This window comes from Emys orbicularis, chromosome 11 (assembly GCF_028017835.1).
Source record: "Emys orbicularis isolate rEmyOrb1 chromosome 11, rEmyOrb1.hap1, whole genome shotgun sequence".
Classification (NCBI taxonomy): domain Eukaryota; kingdom Metazoa; phylum Chordata; order Testudines; family Emydidae; genus Emys; species Emys orbicularis.
This window is the reverse complement of record NC_088693.1, coordinates 63,174,388-63,198,596: the sequence shown is the minus strand read 5'-3', so window position 1 is coordinate 63,198,596 and position 24,209 is coordinate 63,174,388.

Below are 24,209 nucleotides of genomic sequence, written 5' to 3'. Positions count from 1 at the left end.
TAATTACAATGTGTGAAATAAAGGCTCATTCTTCAGAGGGAAGAGGGAAAGATGGTGGACAGGATCCTCAGCTAGCGTAAGTTGGCACAGCTCTTCAGTGGCAGTGGTCAGCTGGCATAGCTCTGCCAACTTACTCCAGCTGAGGATCCGGCCCAAGGTTTCTGTGGGGGTTCCCCAGTTCAGGAGAGAGAAGGTCAGATTCTGACAAAAGGAACCAAACTCTGAAATAAAGGGAAAGGATTCTGGAGCACTAGTGGGAGATGATCAGATTCTGGAGGTGAGAACTCAATTCTGGAGGTTATCGTACAAACAAATGAGCTGAAGACCCCTATTTTTCAGATCACAGAGTTACCAAACAGAGTAGCCCTCTATCTCTTTTGCTATAGAGCCCTCCGCAATATCTTAAAAAAGCAGAGAGGGCGTTTGAGGTATTAAAGTAAGAGGCAAAATGCTTAAGTCACTTCTGTATATGGATGATAGATATATGGAATGATACATTTACTTGCAGTATATTAGTCAGCCACTAGATGTCTGTCCTGTACACAGTTTCAGACAAGATGTGAATCCTGGTAAACAAGGAGGACAAAGCTGGAACTCAAGCTGTGTGGAAGCCTGTTTCATTGTGTCTATAGCTGTAGCTGTTTCCTTAATAAATACAACCTGTTTAAGAAAATCCGAGTTTTCATGACAGGATGAAAGGACTGAGTGTAAACATCAAATTTGTTAAGTCTGGAATTTAGATGCTTGAATGAATAAAAGAACATACCAACTGCAGATCAACAACAAACTCTCTATTGTTAATGTTCCTAAGAGAGAGACTTGTGAGAGCAGCTGCCATCCCACAATTTTTAAGGTAGTCTGTTAAGGTGGGCTATTCAATCTATCCAAAAGCATGCAGAATATCAGTCCCATATATGACAATTAATTAAGTGTGAAAGCAAGCTGTCTGATCTCAGAAATAGCAAATTGTTTTTCAGCTGTGGCAGATGGATTCCTTATGGATCACAGGTATAAAATCACAGTTAGAAATAGGAAGGCATCGCATCCCGCTGCAGAAAATGGTGGGTTTTTGCTGTTCATCTCAAAAGACCCAAAAGTAAAAGACATGGCCCAAATTATTCCCTTAGCAAAGGGTGCTCTCTGCATGCAAATTACACCCTGCCTATTCAGCAAAGAGCATCAACGATCTCAGTGGCTTTGTACCCCCATACCTTGGAACCTGAATGCAGGGATAGGTATCTATAGCTGCGGGAGAAGTGGTTTGGCAGAGGCTAAGAAGGGTGGGATCATCATCCTTCACCAGCCCTGTGGGGAACCCCAAGGGAGGTTAATGCAGTTAATAATTTTTGAGGTTCATGACACTTTGGTTACAGTCCTTCCAGATTCATGGATACAAAGCTCTACATGAGTTCACTTGTTTTTAAAGGGAAAGCCAATGACAGCTCTGAGCTACTACTGGTCCTTACCCAACATGGCCTCGAAGTTCTCTTATGATTTTCCCTTCTCTACTTCGGAACTGTCTACTCTGCTACATCCACACTGCCTCTGGGAGCATGCTTCCCAGCTTGGGTAGACCGATGTGTGCGTGTTTTGCTAGAGTTCATATGCTAACAGCAGCAGGGGGCAGTTCGGGCGAGCTGCCAGAGTACAAACCTGCCTGGACCCCCTCTGTATGCACTCGGGGGGCTAGTCTGAGCTGCTGCCGTTCTATCCCCAGCTACGCTGCTATTTGTAGTGCGCTCACTTGATCAGAACTAGCGTGTCTGTCTGCCTGGGCTGGGAAGCCCACTCCCAGCTGCGGTGGAGACAGACCCTAACTTTACTAAAAACAAACGACTTTCATTCCCTACTTCTAAACTAAGGTCTTTCTGGGATCACAAGAGGAGGCCTGCTTTCCCCGCTGCCGTTTGAAAGCACTCTAGGATCTATGGATGAGAAGTGCTAGATAGCCATGAATCAGCAAGGTATGTAAGCAGCAGTGCAACTTTAAACACGTGAGCAGCCCCATTAAAGTCAATAGTTGAAACAGGGCTTATAAGAGCGACATATTAGAAAGGCAAAGGCACAAAATGAGCTCAAACTAGCTACAGGAATAAAGGGAAACAAGAAGACTTTTTATCAATACATTAGAAGCAAGAGGAAGACCAAAGACAGGGTAGGCCCACTGCTCAGTGAAGAGGGAGAAACAGTAACAGGAAACTTGGAAATGGCAGAGATGCTTAATGACTTCTTTGTTTCGGTCTTCACCGAGAAGTCTGAAGGAATGCCTACCATAGTGAATGCTAATGGGAAGGGGGTAGGTTTAGCAGATAAAATAAAAAAAGAACAAGTTAAAAATCACTTAGAAAAGTTAGATGCCTGCAAGTCACCAAGGCCTGATGAGATGCACCCTAGAATACTCAAGGAGCTAATAGAGGAAGTATCTGAGCCTCTAGCTATTATCTTTGGAAAATCATGGGAGACGGGAGAGATTCCAGAAGACTGGAAAAGAGCAAATATAGTGCCCATCTATAAAAAGGGAAATAAAAACAACCCAGGAAACTACAGATCAGTTAGTTTAACTTCTGTGCCAGGGAAGATAATGGAGCAAGTAATTAAGGAAATCATCTGCAAACACTTGGAAGGTGGTAAGGTGATAGGGAATAGCCAGCATGGATTTGTAAAGAACAAATCGTGTCAAACCAATCTGATAGCTTTCTTTGATAGGATAACGAGTCTTGTGGATAAGGGAGAAGCTGTGGATGTGGTATACATCCAAGTTTGCCGCATCGCAAACTTGGATGAGTTGAGATAACTCTGCCCAATGCGTTCTCTTTGATCTTTCTTTCCGTGTAATGAGTGAAAGTCGTGTGCAGCGGGGCTATTTCCAGTGTTTAATTTAATCATCTGATGGTATTTATTTTCACAAACATGAACTTACCAGCAATTATCGGGAAGGTTTCATCTTGTGCTTAATGTACCAGTTAATCGTCTTTCCATGAAGTAACAGCTTCCGTGTGAGGAGTCAGTAATTACAATGTGTGAAATAAAGGCTCATTCTTCAGAGGGAAGAGGGAAAGATGGTGGACAGGATCCTCAGCTAGCGTAAGTTGGCACAGCTCTTCAGTTGCAGTGGTCAGCTGGCATAGCTCTGCCAACTTACTCCAGCTGAGGATCCGGCCCAAGGTTTCTGTGGGGGTTCCCCAGTTCAGGAGAGAGAAGGTCAGATTCTGACAAAAGGAACCAAACTCTGAAATAAAGGGAAAGGATTCTGGAGCACTAGTGGGAGATGATCAGATTCTGGAGGCGAGAACTCAATTCTGGAGGTTATCGTACAAACAAATGAGCTGAAGACCCCTATTTTTCAGATCACAGAGTTACCAAACAGAGTAGCCCTCTATCTCTTTTGCTATAGAGCCCTCCGCAATATCTTAAAAAAGCAGAGAGGGCGTTTGAGGTATTAAAGTAAGAGGCAAAATGCTTAAGTCACTTCTGTATATGGATGATAGATATATGGAATGATACATTTACTTGCAGTATATTAGTCAGCCACTAGATGTCTGTCCTGTACACAGTTTCAGACAAGATGTGAATCCTGGTAAACAAGGAGGACAAAGCTGGAACTCAAGCTGTGTGGAAGCCTGTTTCATTGTGTCTATAGCTGTAGCTGTTTCCTTAATAAATACAACCTGTTTAAGAAAATCCGAGTTTTCATGACAGGATGAAAGGACTGAGTGTAAACATCAAATTTGTTAAGTCTGGAATTTAGATGCTTGAATGAATAAAAGAACATACCAACTGCAGATCAACAACAAACTCTCTATTGTTAATGTTCCTAAGAGAGAGACTTGTGAGAGCAGCTGCCATCCCACAATTTTTAAGGTAGTCTGTTAAGGTGGGCTATTCAATCTATCCAAAAGCATGCAGAATATCAGTCCCATATATGACAATTAATTAAGTGTGAAAGCAAGCTGTCTGATCTCAGAAATAGCAAATTGTTTTTCAGCTGTGGCAGATGGATTCCTTATGGATCACAGGTATAAAATCACAGTTAGAAATAGGAAGGCATCGCATCCCGCTGCAGAAAATGGTGGGTTTTTGCTGTTCATCTCAAAAGACCCAAAAGTAAAAGACATGGCCCAAATTATTCCCTTAGCAAAGGGTGCTCTCTGCATGCAAATTACACCCTGCCTATTCAGCAAAGAGCATCAACGATCTCAGTGGCTTTGTACCCCCATACCTTGGAACCTGAATGCAGGGATAGGTATCTATAGCTGCGGGAGAAGTGGTTTGGCAGAGGCTAAGAAGGGTGGGATCATCATCCTTCACCAGCCCTGTGGGGAACCCCAAGGGAGGTTAATGCAGTTAATAATTTTTGAGGTTCATGACACTTTGGTTACAGTCCTTCCAGATTCATGGATACAAAGCTCTACATGAGTTCACTTGTTTTTAAAGGGAAAGCCAATGACAGCTCTGAGCTACTACTGGTCCTTACCCAACATGGCCTCGAAGTTCTCTTATGATTTTCCCTTCTCTACTTCGGAACTGTCTACTCTGCTACATCCACACTGCCTCTGGGAGCATGCTTCCCAGCTTGGGTAGACCGATGTGTGCGTGTTTTGCTAGAGTTCATATGCTAACAGCAGCAGGGGGCAGTTCGGGCGAGCTGCCAGAGTACAAACCTGCCTGGACCCCCTCTGTATGCACTCGGGGGGCTAGTCTGAGCTGCTGCCGTTCTATCCCCAGCTACGCTGCTATTTGTAGTGCGCTCACTTGATCAGAACTAGCGTGTCTGTCTGCCTGGGCTGGGAAGCCCACTCCCAGCTGCGGTGGAGACAGACCCTAACTTTACTAAAAACAAACGACTTCCATTCCCTACTTCTAAACTAAGGTCTTCCTGGGATCACAAGAGGAGGCCTGCTTTCCCCGCTGCCGTTTGAAAGCACTCTAGGATCTATGGATGAGAAGTGCTAGATAGCCATGAATCAGCAAGGTATGTAAGCAGCAGTGCAACTTTAAACACGTGAGCAGCCCCATTAAAGTCAATAGTTGAAACAGGGCTTATAAGAGCGACATATTAGAAAGGCAAAGGCACAAAATGAGCTCAAACTAGCTACAGGAATAAAGGGAAACAAGAAGACTTTTTATCAATACATTAGAAGCAAGAGGAAGACCAAAGACAGGGTAGGCCCACTGCTCAGTGAAGAGGGAGAAACAGTAACAGGAAACTTGGAAATGGCAGAGATGCTTAATGACTTCTTTGTTTCGGTCTTCACCGAGAAGTCTGAAGGAATGCCTACCATAGTGAATGCTAATGGGAAGGGGGTAGGTTTAGCAGATAAAATAAAAAAAGAACAAGTTAAAAATCACTTAGAAAAGTTAGATGCCTGCAAGTCACCAGGGCCTGATGAGATGCACCCTAGAATACTCAAGGAGCTAATAGAGGAAGTATCTGAGCCTCTAGCTATTATCTTTGGAAAATCATGGGAGACGGGAGAGATTCCAGAAGACTGGAAAAGAGCAAATATAGTGCCCATCTATAAAAAGGGAAATAAAAACAACCCAGGAAACTACAGATCAGTTAGTTTAACTTCTGTGCCAGGGAAGATAATGGAGCAAGTAATTAAGGAAATCATCTGCAAACACTTGGAAGGTGGTAAGGTGATAGGGAATAGCCAGCATGGATTTGTAAAGAACAAATCGCGTCAAACCAATCTGATAGCTTTCTTTGATAGGATAACGAGTCTTGTGGATAAGGGAGAAGCTGTGGATGTGGTATACCTAGACTTTAGTAAGGCATTTGACACGGTCTCGCATGATATTCTTATCGATAAACTAGGCAAATACAATTTAGATGGGGTTACTATAAGGTGGGTGCATAACTGGCTGGATAACCATATTCAGAGAGTTGTTATTAATGGTTCCCAATCCTGCTGGAAAGGCATAACAAGTGAGGTTCCGCAGGGGGTCTGTTTTGGGACCGGCTCTGTTCAATATCTTCATTAACGACTTAGATATTGGCATAGAAAGTATGCTTATTAAGTTTGCAGATGATACCAAACTGGGAGGGATTGCAACTGCTTTGGAGGACAGGGTCATAATTCAAAATGATCTGGACAAATTGGAGAAATGGTCTGAGGTAAACAGGATGAAGTTTAACAAAGACAAATGCAAAGTGCTCCACTTAGGAAGGAAAAATCAGTTTCACACATACAGAATGGGAAGAGACTGTCTAGGAAGGAGTACGGCAGAAAGGGATCTAGGGGTTATAGTGGACCACAAGCTAAATATGAGTCAACAGTGTGATGCTGTTGCAAAAAAAGCAAACATGATTCTGGGATGTATTAGCAGTGTTGTGAGCAAGACATGAGAAGTCATTCTTCCGCTCTACTCTGCACTGGTTAGGCCTCAACTGGAGTATTGTGTCCAGTTCTGGGCGCCGCATTTCAAGAAAGATGTGGAGAAATGGAGAGGGTCCAGAGAAGAGCAACAAGAATGATTAAAGGTCTTGAGAACATGACCTATGAAGGAAGGCTGAAAGAATTGGGTTTGTTTAGTTTGGAAAAGAGAAGACTGAGAGGGGACATGATAGCAGTTTTCAGGTATCTAAAAGAGTGTCATAAGGAGGAGGGAGAAAACTTGTTCACCTTAGCCTCTAAGGATAGAACAAGAAGCAATGGGCTTAAACTGCAGCAAGGGAGGTTTAGGTTGGACATTAGGAAAAAGTTCCTAACTGTCAGGGTGGTTAAACACTGGAATAAATTGCCTAGGGAGGTTGTGGAATCTCCATCTCTGGAGATATTTAAGTGTAGGTTAGATAAATGTCTATCAGGGATGGTCTAGACAGTATTTGGTCCTGCCATGAGGGCAGGGGACTGGACTCGATGACCTCTTGAGGTCCCTTCCAGTCCTAGAATCTATGAATCTATGAATATTTATTATTATTTTTACATAACCCTCTGTCCTCCATTTTTGGCATCGAGGGGTGGCCTGCTGGCCCACTGCTATCAGCTCACTTTACATCCAAGCAGACTCCTAGAACCGCTGGGACAATTCACACTTCTTAGCTAGAAGCAACATCAAGTCTCAGTTGCGTAGAGACCTTTCCTTCACGCTGAAGAACGAAATCAAACTGTACAGCCAACCTTCACTAGCATCTGTGAGAAGAATGAACAGTAATAAATAAAGTGATAAATAAAGATACAGTATTAGCATGGTTAAAGACAAGGCAAGACACTTGAACTGATATTTGGCCTATATTCTAGGTGCTGTTCAAGCATCTCTACTTGGATGGGCTCATGTGCTCGGGTGATATGTTCCTCATCACTGAGCAATAAGAGCCATTCCATTTTCATGTAGGCAGGGATTGATTCATTTTCATTCATTCACTCAGAAACTACTATATATTTGTGCCAAAGGCACTTGTGCATCGGCATTCTCATTAAAATCAGATACTCCTTGTGAAAATTACTTTTGTGCACTATGCCAACCATATCTGTAGGAGTATGCTAAAAATAAATTACTTTAGAGTGAGTGTGTGTATGTGTGTGTCAAAAATAACTCACCATAACCCCTTCCTCCTCTGTTGGAGCTAAATAATTGCATCCACTTCATGGTCCCAATTCTGCAAAGTGCTTTATCATGTGATTACAGTTCAGCACACAAGCAATCCCAGACTCAGCAAAGCACCATTGGCTTCCCTAGGATTTAAATTAAGCATGTACTTAAATGCCTTGCTAAACTGGGACTTGTATATGTCACCTAAGGTCGCCAACTTTCTACTCACACAAAACCGAACACCCTTGCCCTGCCCTCTGCCCTGTCCCTCCTCCGAGGCCCAGCCCATGCCCCACCCCTTCTCTGGGGCTCCATCCCCCACTCACTCTATCCCCCCTACCTCTGTCGCTCGCTCTCCCAACTCTCACTCACTCACTCACTCATTTTCACCGGGCTGGCTCAGGGGGCTGGGGTGCACGAGGGGTGAAGGCTCTGGCTGTGGGTGCGGGCTCCGTGGTGGGGTCAGAAATGAGGGGTTCAGGGTGAGGGAGGGGGCTCCAGGCTGAGGCAGTGGGTTGGGATGTGGGAGGGGGTGAGGGCTCCGGCTGGAGGTGCAGGCTCTGGGGTGGGGCTGTGGATGAGGGACTTGGGGTGCAGGAGGGTGCTCTGGGCTGGGGATGAGGGGTTTGGGATGTAGAAGGGTGCTCCGGGCTGGGACTGAGGGGGTTTGGAGGGCGGCGGGGGGATCAGGGCTGGGGCAGGGGGTTGGGGTGTGGGAGGGGGTGAGCGGTGCAGGCTCTGGAAGGCGCTTACCTCAGGCTCCTACGTGGAGGCGCAGCCATGCGGCTCTGCACGCTGCTCCGTCTACAGGCGCAGGTTCCCGGCCAATGAGAGCTGCGGGGGCAGCACTTGGGGTGGGGGCAGCATGTGGAGCCCCCTGGCTACCCCTACGTGTAGTAACAGGAGGGGGGACATGCCGTCTGTTTCCCAGGAGCCGCGCGGCACGGAGGCTAGCAGAGAGCCTGCTAGCCCCGCTGTGTGGCGCCGACAACCAGACAGTCAATGGCCCGGTCAGCAGTGCTGACTGGAGCCGCCAGGATCCCTTTTCGACCAGGTGTTCCGGTTGAAAACTGGACACCTGGTCACCCTAATGCCACCACAAAAGCTAATGAAATTACACTGTCCAAATACTTTCCCACAAAATTTCCAATGACCGATTTAATCTATTTTAAGCTAGCCAGTACAAATTCTATTCCTGTATGACAGCGTGGAGAATATACCATTTCTAGAGTCAGCTGATGAAGGTAAGGGTCTGCTTAGAGTAAATTAGCTCCATTTTATACTTGAATGGTTCTATCCTTGAATATTAATAAAAGTCTAGTAAATCTATTTTTTAAAAAAATGTCTGTTTGCTTGTAAGGAGATCACAACTTCAGAAAAACACCATGCATGTCTACGGTGCTATATAGAGCTGGTCAAAATATTTTGGAATTCAAAACGTCAATTACATTTTATATCCAAATTGCGACATTTTAAATTTGTTTGTGATTCCCCTCCCCCAACACACACACACACACACACACACACACACACACACACACACACACACACACACACACACACACACTTTTTGACCAGCTCTGGTGCTCTATAAATAACTAATAGCTAATAAAAGTAAAATCATCATCCTCGTGATAAAACCCAAAAGGATTTAGCCTCCTGGCAGATCAAGTGCCATCTGGACCGATCTTTAAATGGATCCTTAGGGTGCTCTGGCTGGTTGTTCAGTTTATGTCCATCGCTGGCAATCTTAGTGCACCACACAAATAATAAAACAAGTACTTTGTAACACCTAGAGGAACAGGTTGAATTGAAGATATTATTGCAAATCTAAGATGAAATATTTATATACATTAGCACAACCTTCAGTTGCTAAGAGTCTCCCAGCTCTCAGGATTTTTATCACAAATCTCATGATATTTGATGTTTTTCGTAAAGCCCCCACTCCTGGAGTCAAATGACTGCGTGAGAACCTCAGTGTTCAGTTTTTTAAAAGGAAATTTCTAGCCCTCATGGTCATAGAAAAGAGTTTGAAAATGTGACATCCCCCCCCCCTCCTTCCCACCACCAGGCTCAAAAACAGAAGACAAATAAAAAGACCCTCATATTTATTATTTTTAACTCATAATTTTTATGCCAATCTCATGATTTTTGAAGACTTGGGGTTGGCAAAACTGCTGATTTATTTATTATAGGCAGAGCTGGTAGTGGTGCTTATCATTAAGGTTGTCTGACGATTCCCATTATAAGACCCCATTTTCAGTTGCTTATCACTTTAACTGATTTATATGCTTATAACTTTATTATTATTTATTTGTATTACTGTAGCCCCTAGGAGCCCCAGTCATGGACCAGGAGCCCACACTGCTAGGTGCTGTACAAACACAGAACAAAAAGGCAGTCCCTGTCCCAAAGAGCTTACAATATAAGTATAAGACAGGAAACCACAGATGGATACAGCTGCTGTATATCGATATAATAATACCTAGTTCTTTTCATCAATAGAGTGTAAAATGGAGAGGTCAGTATCATTATCCCCATTGTATAGATGGAGACACTGAGGCACAGAGAGATCAAATAACATGTTCTAGGCCACCAACAGAGTTGAGAATAGAACCCAGAGTCCCACTCCAGTGCGCAATCCACTAGGTCACACGCCCATATTCTCACAAACACATTATAGCAGATGCATAGAGTTAATATACAGGGAAGAGAGGACGCAGACTGAAAACTGGGATGAAAACACAGGCATGCTTGGGGGTTAATTTTTCACCTGCTCATATCCATTTTAGCAGCACGGTGAACAGTCATAGGTATCGCATTATCTGAAGATGAAAGCAGTGCACAAGACTAGACGAAACAGGGAGAAGAGCTATCTGTCACATAGTGATGGCTAATGGCCAGCTATGTGCCACAGAGCAAAGGCGTGGCAGGAAGCGAGAACTTCTGTGAGCTGGAACCTTGCTGTCAGAGGATCTGTTTCCCTGGTGGTGGAAGGGAAGGATTTGAGAAGGGACTGAGGCAGGCAGATTGTAAACACAGAGCAGAGGGAAGGATGGATAACGCAGGACACATATGTTGCCTGTCCTGGCAGAATGAGGAGTAATTGTACAGCAAAGATCATCTACTGGGGATAAATGGCAAAGTGGGTTTTCTGGAGCTCCAGAGGGCCAGGTAAATGTTCCCTTTGTTGTTAATCTGCTGGTTTGTGGTTGGATTTGTGTCTTTTACATATCAGGAAATGTATCAAAGGTTTGATCAATCTGTGCTGTTTCTCACTGTTTTATAAACACACACACAGAGCGAGAGAGACAGCTGTCTATCTTAGGTTTTCCTGTGGTGCCCATCACCTAGCAGCTATATTTGTATTTCTTTATATATTGTATACAGACATGCATGATATGTATACATACCTCTGTGTATATAATATGTGTGTGTTTATTTGTAACACAAAGAGATGTGTATATATGCATACACATATGTAGCAATATATCTAGCCAGAGAAACACACACACACACACACACACAGACTCTTTTATTAAAAGGTACAGTCCTTGAGATCCTTGCAACACCGCAAACTCCTGATGACTTCAGCTGGAATTTTGATTGCTCCAGGTAGGCAGAATCAAATTCCATTGTGCGGTTGTGTACATATCTGCAGCACAACACAAATACATCACTCTGTGCTGGTGGGAAGTGCATTGCAGTGTTTTGTTTTGTTTTATTTATTTATGTATTTTATTTTTGCTTTCTTATGGGACAAACTCCCCAAACATAGTAAATAGAATTATAAACTGTAGGATTAAATAATCCCAATAAATATATGCCTACCTTGTAGGACTGTATAATACCTATAGCGTTAGTTTAGATGCTGTGGTCAGTGACACCAATAGATAGGATAGAGTGAAATAATAGCTTTGCAAAGAGAATGCATAATTTGTCTCTGATTTGTCTCAGAAAACAAATATTTAAGGATCCACTCTTGCAGAGATTTATGCACACATGTCATTTTACTCACATTGAGTAGTCCTACCGAAGTGAATGGGGCTACTCACAATGCATAAAGATAAGCATGTGGAAAATCTTTGAAGGAGCATGGTGTCAGTCATTTCAGGCAACAGTAGGCCCAATATATAGCTTGGGAGGTTTGGGGTTTAGTGACATTTTTCTTGAATCAGAAGTTTACAGGTTTAAAATTCCAGATTTAAAAAATCACAAACTCAACATAATGGGAGAGGGAACTACATAATGTAGCTGAAGGATCTAATCTACACTAGCTAGGTACTTATATGGCCCCCATCACCACTGTATCTGAGCTCCTGGGAGCTGATTGGTTTTGGCAGCTTACAGATAATATATTATGTTGCATTTAAGTTAATCAGCTTTTGTCAGGTTTCTGCTGAGCTTTTGCAAAGATCGTTTGAGATAAAGTTTGTAATTTTTTGTTAGTAAACTGTGAGTTCAATCTGTATTGTGACTGAGTCAGAGGAATAATACGGTGTTATAACAATAATGTGCTGCTGTAACCATCCCCCAGAGTTGGCTGATTTTCATGAGGTTGACATGATCTCAGAGGGTTGGGTTGCTGTGCTGTTTTGTTGAAGTTCAGTCTCCATTGGTTTTTTCTTTTTTCAGGTGATAATAAATGTGTCAAACTGCCAGGACTCACTAGTTTGGAAATCAGAAAAGATTTGTTTTGAAATGATTTTATGCTTGTTGTTAAATGGTGGGTTTTTTTATATAATCATACATGCACTTATATTCCGGTGAACTCCAAGGTCTATAGTGTAATAAGCTTTGAACTGTCCCGGGTTAGCTCCTTGAGTACTGTCCTTGATTATGAGAATTGGCTGGAGTCTAGATAATAAAGTTACAATAATAATCCTTTACATTTATGCTGGATAGCACTTTATCCAGAAAGATCCCCAATGGCTCTGGGCCCTATATGTGAAATGCTGAGTGCCCATAGCTCCCGGGCCTACATACATACGTTTCTCTGCTGAAAAGCAGGCACTCTTGGGTGGGGGACACTTGCCAGCAGGACCCTGGTGCACAAACAACAGCAGAGGCACAACTTGAGTAGAAATTCCAGCAATCTCCATCCTTTTTCAACTCCGATTTCCATTTGGGAACAGAAGTACTATAGGATTTTATAGCACTGGTTCTGACCCCCAACACAGCTCCGTGAAATGGGAGGGAGGGGCTTTAGAATGAGATGCAGCTCTAGCAGAGCCTCAAGGCAGATTATTAAACTTTTTAAAATCTTTTATTTATTTGTTGCTGCAATCTGGGATCCCCCCCCCCCACACACACACACCTGTACTTTCTGGATGGAGACACACTGATCCAGCAGATCCAGTTGTAAAAGGCATCAACCTGAATAACATCTTTCTTAAAATGTCCAGTTTGGTCTTTACACCCCCCTGCCCCGCTGCGCTTGCAGCCTCATGGGTCCTCCCAGTGACATCACCTATAACAGCATCTGACGGCTACAGTGTTATAGGCTCAATCCTCTTTGTGCTGATCTCGGAAGCTGACACAGCCTGTTCTCTTCTTGTGTTTCTGAATTGCCTGCTTGGCTGGGAAAAGATGCAGGGTTTTTAACCAGGTCTGTGTGACAAAATGTGAATTAAGTAAACACACACGAAACAAAGAGAAACAGAACTGGGCACCATGTAGGGTCCCCCAGAATGCCGTCTGCCTCCAACCGGGATGGGTAGAACTCCAGGGAGGCACGTGGGCTGATCGCTGTAGAAACCCAGGCCAACGTCCCCCTTAAAGAATAGATGTAGGCCCCGTTTGAAGCATAGTGTAGGCTTGTCAGATGGTTATGTACAGTAAGTGTTCATTAGAGGCCTGATTCGGCAAGGTACTTACGCACGTGCCTAGTGAGAAGCACGTGAGTCATCCAGCTGAAAGGCAGTGGGACTTTGTGTTTGAAGTTAGGAATGTGCTTCACTACCTTGCTGAATCAGTGCCGAACTGCATAAGGCCTCAGTCCAGCAAAGTGCTTCGTGACTTCACTGAGGCGACGCACAGGCTTAAGTGCCTAGCCACATCGGGGCCTTAGCTTTTTTTCTCTGGCTCGGGGCACGTGCACGTGTAAAGCCTGCTATAGGGCTGCCCTTTTGCAATGCTGCTTTCCCTTCTATTCCATCTCTGCCCAGACTCCCTGCTCCTTTCCACGGTCACCGCCCAGCAATCACCGTGAAGCCAGCAGGAAGTGATGCAGCCACTCATTTCTCAGGGCATTCTTCGGCCTGGAGGGAAGTATGTGTCAGGTTGCTGCAGGGCAAAGGAGTCAGCCAGGCTGTGCGATAAAGATCTCTGGAGCGCTGTACACAAACCTGTCTTGAGTGGAGGGGAATGGGGGGAAGCTTTACATAATCCATGTTTCCTCATTGCCCCATCATGTTCACCTCTTCTTGTGCACTGGGCTGTTTGCATCCGTGTTTCACCCTAAAGGTTGCTTCATTTTCATGAAGGTTTGCAAAGTGCTGGGAAAATTAAAAGCATGGTGTACTGTAGGTGCCAATTATTATTAATTAATATTATGTTCGGTGATGATGGGTGAAGAGTTCTCTAGATATGTAGTGCAGTTTGTCATGTCCACAGAATGCTCTGGGAACCTTGCTTAAAGGGTCAGGGCCAGGTCCTTAGCAAGCATAACTCAACCTACTTCCATCAGACAGCGGAGCTGCATCAACTTACCCCAGGATATATAGTTTTGAACCCTGCCAACTGCACAGGTACATGTCATTATTAACGGGAGCCCACCCCTCCGCTCTCTCAGTTACTTCTAGAGCTCTGTAGCATCTCAGCACTCAATACTGCCCTTTAGATTCGCCTAGTGTTATCCATAGAGCTCATCATGGCTGATTCTGCTCTTCGCCTCTCCCAGCTTCTAGGAGACTGTTTTTGTTGTTGTTTCTTATGCGTGGGTGTCAGAGGTCCCTTGTCACTCTTCTTGGCAGGAAGAATCTAGCAGACAGTTGGGTTTTGCAGCATGAAGCTGGATTAACGTAAAATCAATCTCATCTCTCTGTTAGTTTATCTAGCATTAAAGAGCTCTTGACTGAGAATGCTTTTTCTCTGGCTCTTGTAAGCTTCTCCTAGAATTATTAGGTGCATTGTCTCAGAATATATATGATATGGTAAAGTACCTATTTAGGGCACTGGTGTAACCTGGTCTATGGGGAATTCTTATACTGGGCCCAGTTTTTTTCCTGGACAATTAAATTTCTCAGATTTATATTATGGAATCATAGAAATGTAGGGTTAGAAGAGACCTCAAGAGGTCATCCAGTCCAGTGGTTCTTAACCTGGGTAAACGGTACGCAGAGGTCTTCCAGGGTGTACATCAGCTCATCTAGATATTTGCCTAGTTTTATAACAGGCTACATCAAAAGCACTAGCGAAGTCAGTACAAACTAAGATTTCATACAGACAATGACTTGTTTATACTGCTCTGTGTACTATACACTGAAGTATAAGTACAATAGTTATATTCCAACTGATTTATTTTATAATTATATGGCAAAAATAAGCAAGTAAGCAATTTTTCAGTAATAGTGTGCTGTGACACTTGTATTTTTATGTCTGATTTTTGTAAGCAAGTAGTTTTTAAGTGAGGTGACACTTGGGGGTACGCAAGACAAATTAGACTCCTGAAAGGGGTACAGTAGTCTGGAAAGGATCTAGTCCACTTCTGCACACTGACAGATGTTTAATTGTTTTTAAATACCTCCAAGGACAAGGAGTCTATGCCCTCCCTTGGTAACCAGTTCCAGTGCTTAACTAATACTGAGAAGTTGTTACTTTTACAAGTACTTTAAAAATGGTCATTTAGAGACTCTTCTCCTTGTGCAAAGATTGACCAGGGCTTGTAATATTTACACGCTGACCAATGCCAGAAAAGCACTGTTAGACCAGGGAACTAGCAGCTGTTTTAAGGCCCAAAATCTAATAAGCCACCCGAACTAAAGAAAGATGAATGCCATATACTAGTGTTTTCTCATGCTGTAATCCCATGTTACAACAGATTAAAGTTTGGGGACGCACCTCCCATCTAGACATAAAGAAAAGGGGGGGTGATCTCGATTCTTCCACCCCCCAAAAACGTATTTAAATACTGAATCCAACAATTATTTCATGTAATTTTGAAAGGGACCATGTCAAGGCTGATGCATTAAAATTGCCTTATGACAGCTGTCCCTTATTGTACTCCAATTACTTCAGGATTCTGGCTGTGTGTTTTTTCCCTTCAAGCCACCTGTGGTGAACAGGGAAAAGAGGCAGAAGTTCTACTTACAGATTAAGACTCAGAATGAGCAAACCAGCCTAAGGCCACGTCTACACTACCCGCCGATCGTAATCGATCTATCGGGGATCGATTTATTGCGTCTCGTCTAGACGCGATAAATTGATCCCCGAATCAACGCCCGTACTCCACCTCGGCAGGAGGAGTAAGCGGAGTCGACGGGGGAGCCGCGGCGGTCGACTTGCCGCCATGAGGACGGCCAGGTAAGTCGAACTAAGATACTTCAACTTCAGCTACGCGAATAGCGTAGCTAAAGTTGCGTATCTTAGATTGATTTCCCCTCCCCCCCCCCAGTGTAGACCAGCCCTGAGTGTATGCGATTGCGATTCCCAATACATTGCATTACCTTGTAAGCTCTTTGCGGCAAGGGCTCGCCTTTTATTATATGTATGTACAGCACCTACCGTAGTGAGGCCCTGATCCCTGATTGAGGCCTGCTGGCTAGGGGTACTCAAACTAGGGGTTGCCACGACCCAGCCCTTCTCATATTGCTGGAAGGGAGAGGGGTCTCTCCTAGATGAGAGAGGAATCCTGGGCTCATCCCGATATAAAGGGGGTTGTGTAAGAAAAAGTTGAGAACTGCTGCTGTAGGTACTTCTCCACTACACATGATTAGTATCTGCTTTTGGGGGCGTTATTTGGTCTGCATCATGGATAGATCTGGGAAAACAACGTGCTATGCACTAATACTTTGCACGTCTCTGTCATCTTCCATCCCTTAAGACTAAAACTCTTTGTAAATATTAATCCTCATGAGAGGTAAGTAAGTATTGGTAAACCGAGGCACAGATTTATTGGTCATATCACAACCAATCAGTGATAGCATTGAAATTACAACACAGGAATCCTAACGCCTAGTCCTGTACTCTAGCCCAGTAGTTCTCAACCAGGGGTACCTGTACCCGTGGGGGTACACAGAGGTCTTCCAGGGGGTACATCAACTCATCTAGATATTTGCCTAGTTTTACGTCAGGCTACATAAAAAGCACTAGCCAAGTCAGTACAACCTAAAATTTCATACAGACAATGACTTGTTTTTACTGCTCTGTATACTATACACTGACATGTAAGTACAACATTTATATTCCAATTGATTTATTTTATAATTATATGGTAAAAATGAGAAAGTCACCCATTTTTCAGTAATAGCGGGCTGTGAAACTTTTGTATTTGTATGTCTGATTTTGTAAGCAAGTAGTTTTTAAGTGAGATGAAACTTGGGGGTTCGTAAGACAAATCAGACCCCTGAAAGGGGCACAGTAGCCTGGAAAGGTTGAGAGCCACTGCTCTAACCAATCGAATATACTCCCTCTCTGAAATCATGAAAGGGACTTCTGTAGTGACTTGATCTGTCTTGCTAGCTAACTAGTTTGATAGTGACCTTTCCGTGCTGCTGCACGGATGAGTATGGTTCTCAGGGATTTCAAGTTACCAAAATACAGCTAATTTAGATTGTGGGTAATATTTTGATCATCTGACCCAATGCAGCCATCTAAAAATCTCTTGGTAGCTGCACAAAGTGCAGGGTGTCCTGAAAAAAATCTATGCATTGGTTGCTCAAGGTGTGTCGTTTGTCAAAGGAAAGTTACAGACTGAAGTGGCTTAGAGCACAAATCATGGAAAAGAACATTAGGTATTAATGGCCGACAGGCCCTGAATCTCAGGATTCCTGGAGTGCAGATTCTGAAAGTAGCTCTAGCGAAAGAGGTGTCAATCTGTCTTTTGGATGAGAAGTGAATCCAAGGTCCTGGTCACTTCTTGTCACTATAGGGCATGTCTATACTGCACCCCACCCCACCCCCCAAGCCCGGGCTCTGAATCAAGTTTGAGCCCAAGCCCCCTTTCTGTCCACACACAAATCAGTCTGACTCAGGTCACTAAGCACTGAGGACCCGGGTCCTAGGACCGTGTGAGGGGGCTGGGTCAGAGCCTGAATCCCGTTGCAACTCGCATCCAAGCCCTGTCACTTTGCAGCACGGACGCAGATCAAGCGCAGACCCGATTCAGAAGGCTGGTGTAGTGCCGTACGGGGACGCAGGTCCAGCAACTGTAAATCCGGAAACCCCAAATCCACAAGCCTGGGTTCCACAGACCTGGGCTTAGTGTGCTGTGGAGACACACCCGTACATCCCCTGGCACGTTTTGTAAGAGTCAGGGTATTCCTGGTGTCCTGGCCCAGGCCTGGATGAAGGCAATCCAGACCCTAGGCACACCACAACACAGGGCCCCTGCAGCCATCCCCACGCCCACACTGTGGCCCCAGCCTCCTCCTAGAGCAATGCAGGAGAAGGGCCCCAGAATTTAGCCCAGGAACCAGGCTGTATTTGCTTTGGTGAGCAGAGACCCACTGCTCTCTTCTCCTGCCACACAACACTCTGCTAGGGTAGTGTTGGCAGAGAGCCTTGCACTGAAGCTCCCGTTGAGGTGCATGCGGCAGGTCATCTGTCTCATATGTGTTTCAGGCTGTCTGCAGACTCAGGCAGAGGCTGCTGCATCAGTTAAACCCAGGTGACTTTTTCAAGCTTTTCTTTGCAACCACCAGGGCTAAAAACTTCATCCTTTTTTATTTTTAAATGGAAGCTCAGAGTCTGATGTGATCACGTGACCCAGGGAGCTGGGTCCTAAGGCACAGACTTATAGTGGCTATGCCCTCATCTGGTTTTGACTGGCCCAGTTCCAGTTTCGGGAACTACATTTGGCCTTCCCCATTGTAGCTTCATCAGCTGAAGAAGTTAGTCTGTATTTCCCCTTCTGAAAAAACCTGTTCCTGATGTGGCAAGCAGCCTACTTCTAAAGGGTCTTCTTTCAGTGGTGGGTGAGTGATCCCTATTTGCAGTTAGTAAAGTGCCTTGGACCATTCTGGGTGAAAGGAGCTATGTAAATACAAGGTTTCATAAGACAGCATTGCACGTTTTCAGCTCTCTAGTGCCTAAGGGGTCCGCTTGCAATGCAAGGATTGGTCTGTGGCCATTTGGGGCAGTAACATTCTTGTGCATCATCCTGAAAATTTGCCCCTAAGTGTTCTTTAAGGGGAAAAAGAAATCAGCGTCCCTGAGAGTGAAATGCTGCTACTCGGGATTTTACAGTTGGACTGTCAAGTTTTAAAAAGCATATTTAAAAAAAATCAAATTAGCCAGCAGATATCCAGTTATGTCTTATTCTAGTCATGCCCTCTGCCTACTTACCCATCTCCTTCAACTCCATTCCTAACATTCCAGCTTCCAGCAGCAGCCATAAAGAAAGGAACAGCCTGCCAGAAAAAAAAAATGTCCTTCCTTTTCCTGTAAACATAGAATTTCCCTCCAAAATTACCCTGTGTGGCACAGGATGGGCGATATTCAGTCCTATCCCAGTGGCAGGTTATAATCTGGTCTCTCATGATTAGGACCCTGTCAAATTCACGGCCATGAAGAACGCGTCACGGACCGTGAAATCTGGTCTCCCCCCTGTGAAATCTAGTCTTTTGTGTGCTTTTACCCTATATGATACAGATTTCATGGACGAGACCAGCATTTCTCAAATTGGGGGTCCTGACCCAAAAGGGAGTTGCAGGGCGATCACAAGGTAATTTTAGGGGGGTTGTGGTATTGCCACCCTTACTTCTGCGCTGCCTTCTGAGCTGGAAAGCAGCAGCTGTTGGCTGGGTGCCCAGCTCTGAAGGCAGCACCCCGCCAGCAGCAACGCAGAAGTAAGGGTGGCAATACCATACCATGCCATCCTTACTTCTGCGCTGCTGCCTTCAGAGCTGGGTGGCTGGATAGTGGTGGCTGCTGACTGAGGGCCCAGCTCTGCAGGCAACAGTGCAGAAGTAAGGGTGGCAATACCATACCATGCCATCCTTACTTCTGTACTGCTGCTGGAAGCAGCTCTGCCTTCAGAGCTGGGCAGCTGGAGAGCGGTGGCTGCTGGCCAGGAGCCCAGATCTGAAGGCAGCGCCGCTGCCAGCAGCAGCGCAGAAGTAAGGGTAGCAGCACCACAACCCCCCCTACAATAACCTTGTGACCCCGCACAACTCCTTTCTGAGTGAGAACCCCCTACAAGTACAGTACCATGAAATTTCAGATTTAAATAACTGAAATCATGAAATTTTAAAATCCTATGACTGTGAAATTGACCAAAATGGACGTGAATTTGGTAGGGCTCTACTCATGATTGCAAGGCTAGACAGGGGAGCTCTGCACAGAGGAGACTGCTTTCCGGGGGGATGTGAGGGGGCACTCAGCACTTCCCTGTAGCCAAGTTATCAAAATTCCCTACTAACATTTTAGGTTAAAATTTTCTAAGGTGCCTAAGTGGCTTGGGAACTCAAGTCTCACTAACTTTCAGTGACACTTAGACTCCTAACCCCCTTGGTAAATTTTTCTAACGTGCCTCTTAGCCGCCAAGGTCTTGTAGCATAGCGCTCCACAGGTTAGGTACTTCCCGTCATTTGTCAGTCTTAAATGTGTTGCTTTTGAATGTAACTGAATGTTCCCTTTGTTCTGGTATTATGAAGAGTAAACGGGAACACCTGATTGACTCTTTGTATGGCGTTCATTATTTTATATGCCTTGATCAGACCCTCTTTTATTCATCTCTTCCCTTAGCTAAACAGTGCTACTCTCTTCCCTTTCTCTTCATATGGACTCTGAGGCCTGGTCTACACTGGCGGGGGGGGGGGGGGGGGGAGGGGATCGATCTAAGAATAGCGTAGCTGAAGTTGACGTATCTTAGATCGAATTAAAATTACTTACTTAGCGTCCTTGCGGCGCTGGATCGACGGCCGTGGCTCCCCCGTCGACTTTGCTTCCGCCTCTCGTACTGCTGGAGTTCAGCAGTCAATGGGAGAGCGATCGGGGATCGATTTATCGCGTCTACACTACACGCGATAAATCGATCCCCGATAGATCGATAGCTACCCGCCGATCCGGCGGGTAGTGTAGACGTACCCACATGAGTCACCCGTCTCTGGACCCCTCCTATTCCTGTGTTTGTTTATCTGGGGACTGGAATCGAGTTTCATTTGATCCAAGTCGATGCAAAAGCCCGAGTGGAACTCTTAGAGTTTGTTGTTGACAGATGCAGTCTATGTAAAATATCCTCCTAGAGGCCGTATCAGTGTAGTGGCTAAGCACTACTGCGTATTTCCGTAGCACCTTTCATTCTTTAAGGAAGCACTCCCCAGACTGTATGGAAAGGGGTAACCACTCCCCACTGAAGTGATCTTTTATAACAGTTTGGGCAGGGCATACTGCATCCCAAGGTGGTGATGGTGCAAAGTCACGTCAAGATGCAGCATCACGTCATCCTGTCGCCATGTGAGTCAGTATCACCATGTGCTTCCGGAACGCATGGCTTTACAAGAATGTGGGAGGTTGTGTGACATGAGAGAATCCTCATCCCACAAAATCAGGACACGCTTGCAGCCCCATAAAACAGGGTTTCCAGTGTTTGGTAATAAACCTGCTAAGTGCACAATTTCTTGGGTACGTTGATTGATTTTTCTTGTATTGATGCAGCCTAGAGAACAAAGGGACCGTGTGTTTTGCTGCCCCTTGTCTTCCCCTGAAACGTCGCTGTGACAGGTCACAAGCCCTTCTGCAATGATTGCTGTTCAGATTGTTTAAATCCATCAAGTGGGAGCAGGGCTGGGTTCTCTGCCAACACTGGTGAAATGGCCTCTTTGTGTGGGCCAGCCTGTTACTTGCACTGTTTGGTATTTGACTATATCTCAGTGCTGATTCTGTCCAAGCTAACACCAACTGCAAATTTGTAAATGAATCTCAAGCAGTCCTGGTACGAGCCATCGCTCATAAAGAAATGCCAGCGAAGGGTTTGAGGGTGGGTGGTTACGGCTATATTCTCCCGCCATTTGTTTTCTCCCATGCAAAGGCCTTCTGCTCACATGCTTATCCTGGCTGAGGAAGTCTAAATGCAACTCCCTTTGCAAGCCATGGGAAGTTCCTCCTTGCTCTGCTTTGTGCTCTGTAGGCGTTGAGTATGGTGCCTGCCCAGTTATCCCAAGATGCTCTTGTTTTATTGGTTTGCATGAGGAGATTTGGGGCAGGGAGTGGTCAATAAGCACCTATGCTCTGTGTCGCTGCTGCCCTCCTCTTCAGAGATGGCTGCATATTAGTGGGGAAACGAGGGGTGAAATCCCAGCCCAGCTGAAGTCAGTGGGGTCATAGTTCAGGGCCACTGCATGCAGCCTAGGCTCCCAGCTCCCCACTCTCTTGGTGGAGACCCGCGTCCCCTCTCTTTCCTGACTGGAGTATTTCCAGGCTGCACAGCTCCCTGCCTGCACTGTGAATTCCACAGCAAGCCAGACTGCCTAAGCAGGCCTGCTTCCCTTTCTCCTCAGAGGCTACAAACAGCGTAAGTGCCACAGTTATAAGTCCCCACACAGCCCTTTCTAAGCAAGCACATTTATTCTTAAAGGGAAAGTCACAGAGAAAACATACTAAACCAGTAAAAGAACCTACAAGCATGCTAATAAGCTTATCAGAGATCACCCAGCAGTAGGCCAAGTACTTACAATCCTTCAACAAGGATTGTGCGCCTCCCTGGACAGAAGGCCCTTAATCACTTTAAACTCAAGCTATTTATCCAAAAGTCCCTTCTTTGTCTGTTGGTCTCTGGAGAATCCAGTTTGAACTAGTATATGGGAGCCTGCGCAGGTGGTGGTACCTCTCTGGAGGTGTTAAAACCTGAATGAATTTGCCCCATAACCCCACCACCACCACCACCACCACCACACACACACACACACAGTTCTTAGTTCCCGGAGGGCTGTGGTCACCCTCCCCCATGAAATTACATACAATCCCTGGCCCAGAATGATGCATAAGCTTAACACAGTGAGATCTCCCACAGATATTTTAGGAAATTGCCACATCTGTCACAAATGGCAAAACTCCCGTTGACTTCAGTGGAGCCAGAATTTCCCTCAAGCTGTAGAGCTGGACCACAGAGTTGACGTCCAGATCTGGGTTAGGATCAGGCTAGGGTTTGGTGTTCTGGTTCAAGCTGGAATAAGGTTTAAGGTTCAGTTTTGACAGCACTGACACCTCACAAGCTGGATTTGGGCCCCAAATGCTGGAAATCTCCCAGAGTCAGCTATTGCCATAAGATTGGAGCTACACCTGAACTAGCAATGGCAGATTGGCTCCTTACAATTTTGGGTCTGACCCAGAATGAAAACGGTGAGGGGGATAGCGTGGGCTTGGATCAGTCCTTTGCTTGAAACCCAAAGGCGGTTAGGTACGCACTTCTAAGTTTGCCTCCTCTCCAATTGTAAGTGTGTAAGGGCCTATATTCTCCACTGCCTCGCACATTGTGTAGCCATTGACACCCGTGCAGAGGGACTGTTACACACACCCCATTCTGATTTGACACCATTTTGTTCAGCTTTACCGTTTTGATTCCAGCCCCTCCTCTACTCAATTAGTCAGAAGCAGCCTAGCAAATCAGGGCCCATCACAGAGTGGTAGTTAATATGCAGCAAGGCAATATTATTTGAAGCTGCTGTCTGAAGCATGACGATTTGAAGAAAAAATAGGATAAGGTTTGAAGTTACCTTGGTTATGCATATTGTTGTTTTTAAAGCACATGTCTTGGAAAGCCTTTTACAAAGGCCATCGTTTCTGAACTGCAGCAACTAAGACCCAGATAGCAAAGATGATAGAAGGCTGCGTATTATTAAACAGTAAAATAAATTATTTGCCACAATAGAGCAAAGCGTGGGTGGAAACCGAGTTATTGGGGAATACAAACCCTCCCCAGTACAAGGCTGTTCGGTCCCCGCTGTTCTGAACAAACTGAATGGTCTTCTCTTTATTAAGATGGAGCAGCTCCAGGACCTGCTACATTACAAGCAGAGCTTCAACCAGCTGGGCTAAAGGAGTAACTGCTCTCGCTCAGTGGTTCTCCAACTAGGGCCGCTGCTTGTTCAGGGAAAGCCCCTGGCGGGCCGGGCCGGTTTGTTTACCTGCCGCGTCTGCAGGTTCGGCCGATCGTGGCTTCCACTTCCCTCGGCTCGCGCCGCTTCCCGCAGCCCCCATTGGCCTGGAGCGGCGAATCGCGGCCAGTGGGAGCCGTGATCGGCCGAACCTGCAGACGCGGCAGGTAAACAAACTGGCCCGGCCCGCCAGGGGCTTTCCCTGAACAAGCGGCGGCCCTAGTTTGAGAACCACTGATCTAGCTGACAGCAGTAGTGGACTTTTATCCTCCTATGGGGAGCAGCCTCTGAAATGGCAAAGACAAACTATAGTGCACGGTTTTTCTAAAATAAACATTAACTATTTGGTGTTTAGTTTTATTGGAAAATCTCTTAAGTTCAGTGTCAACACTGGCTTCCTCCAGCACTAGTGAGGTC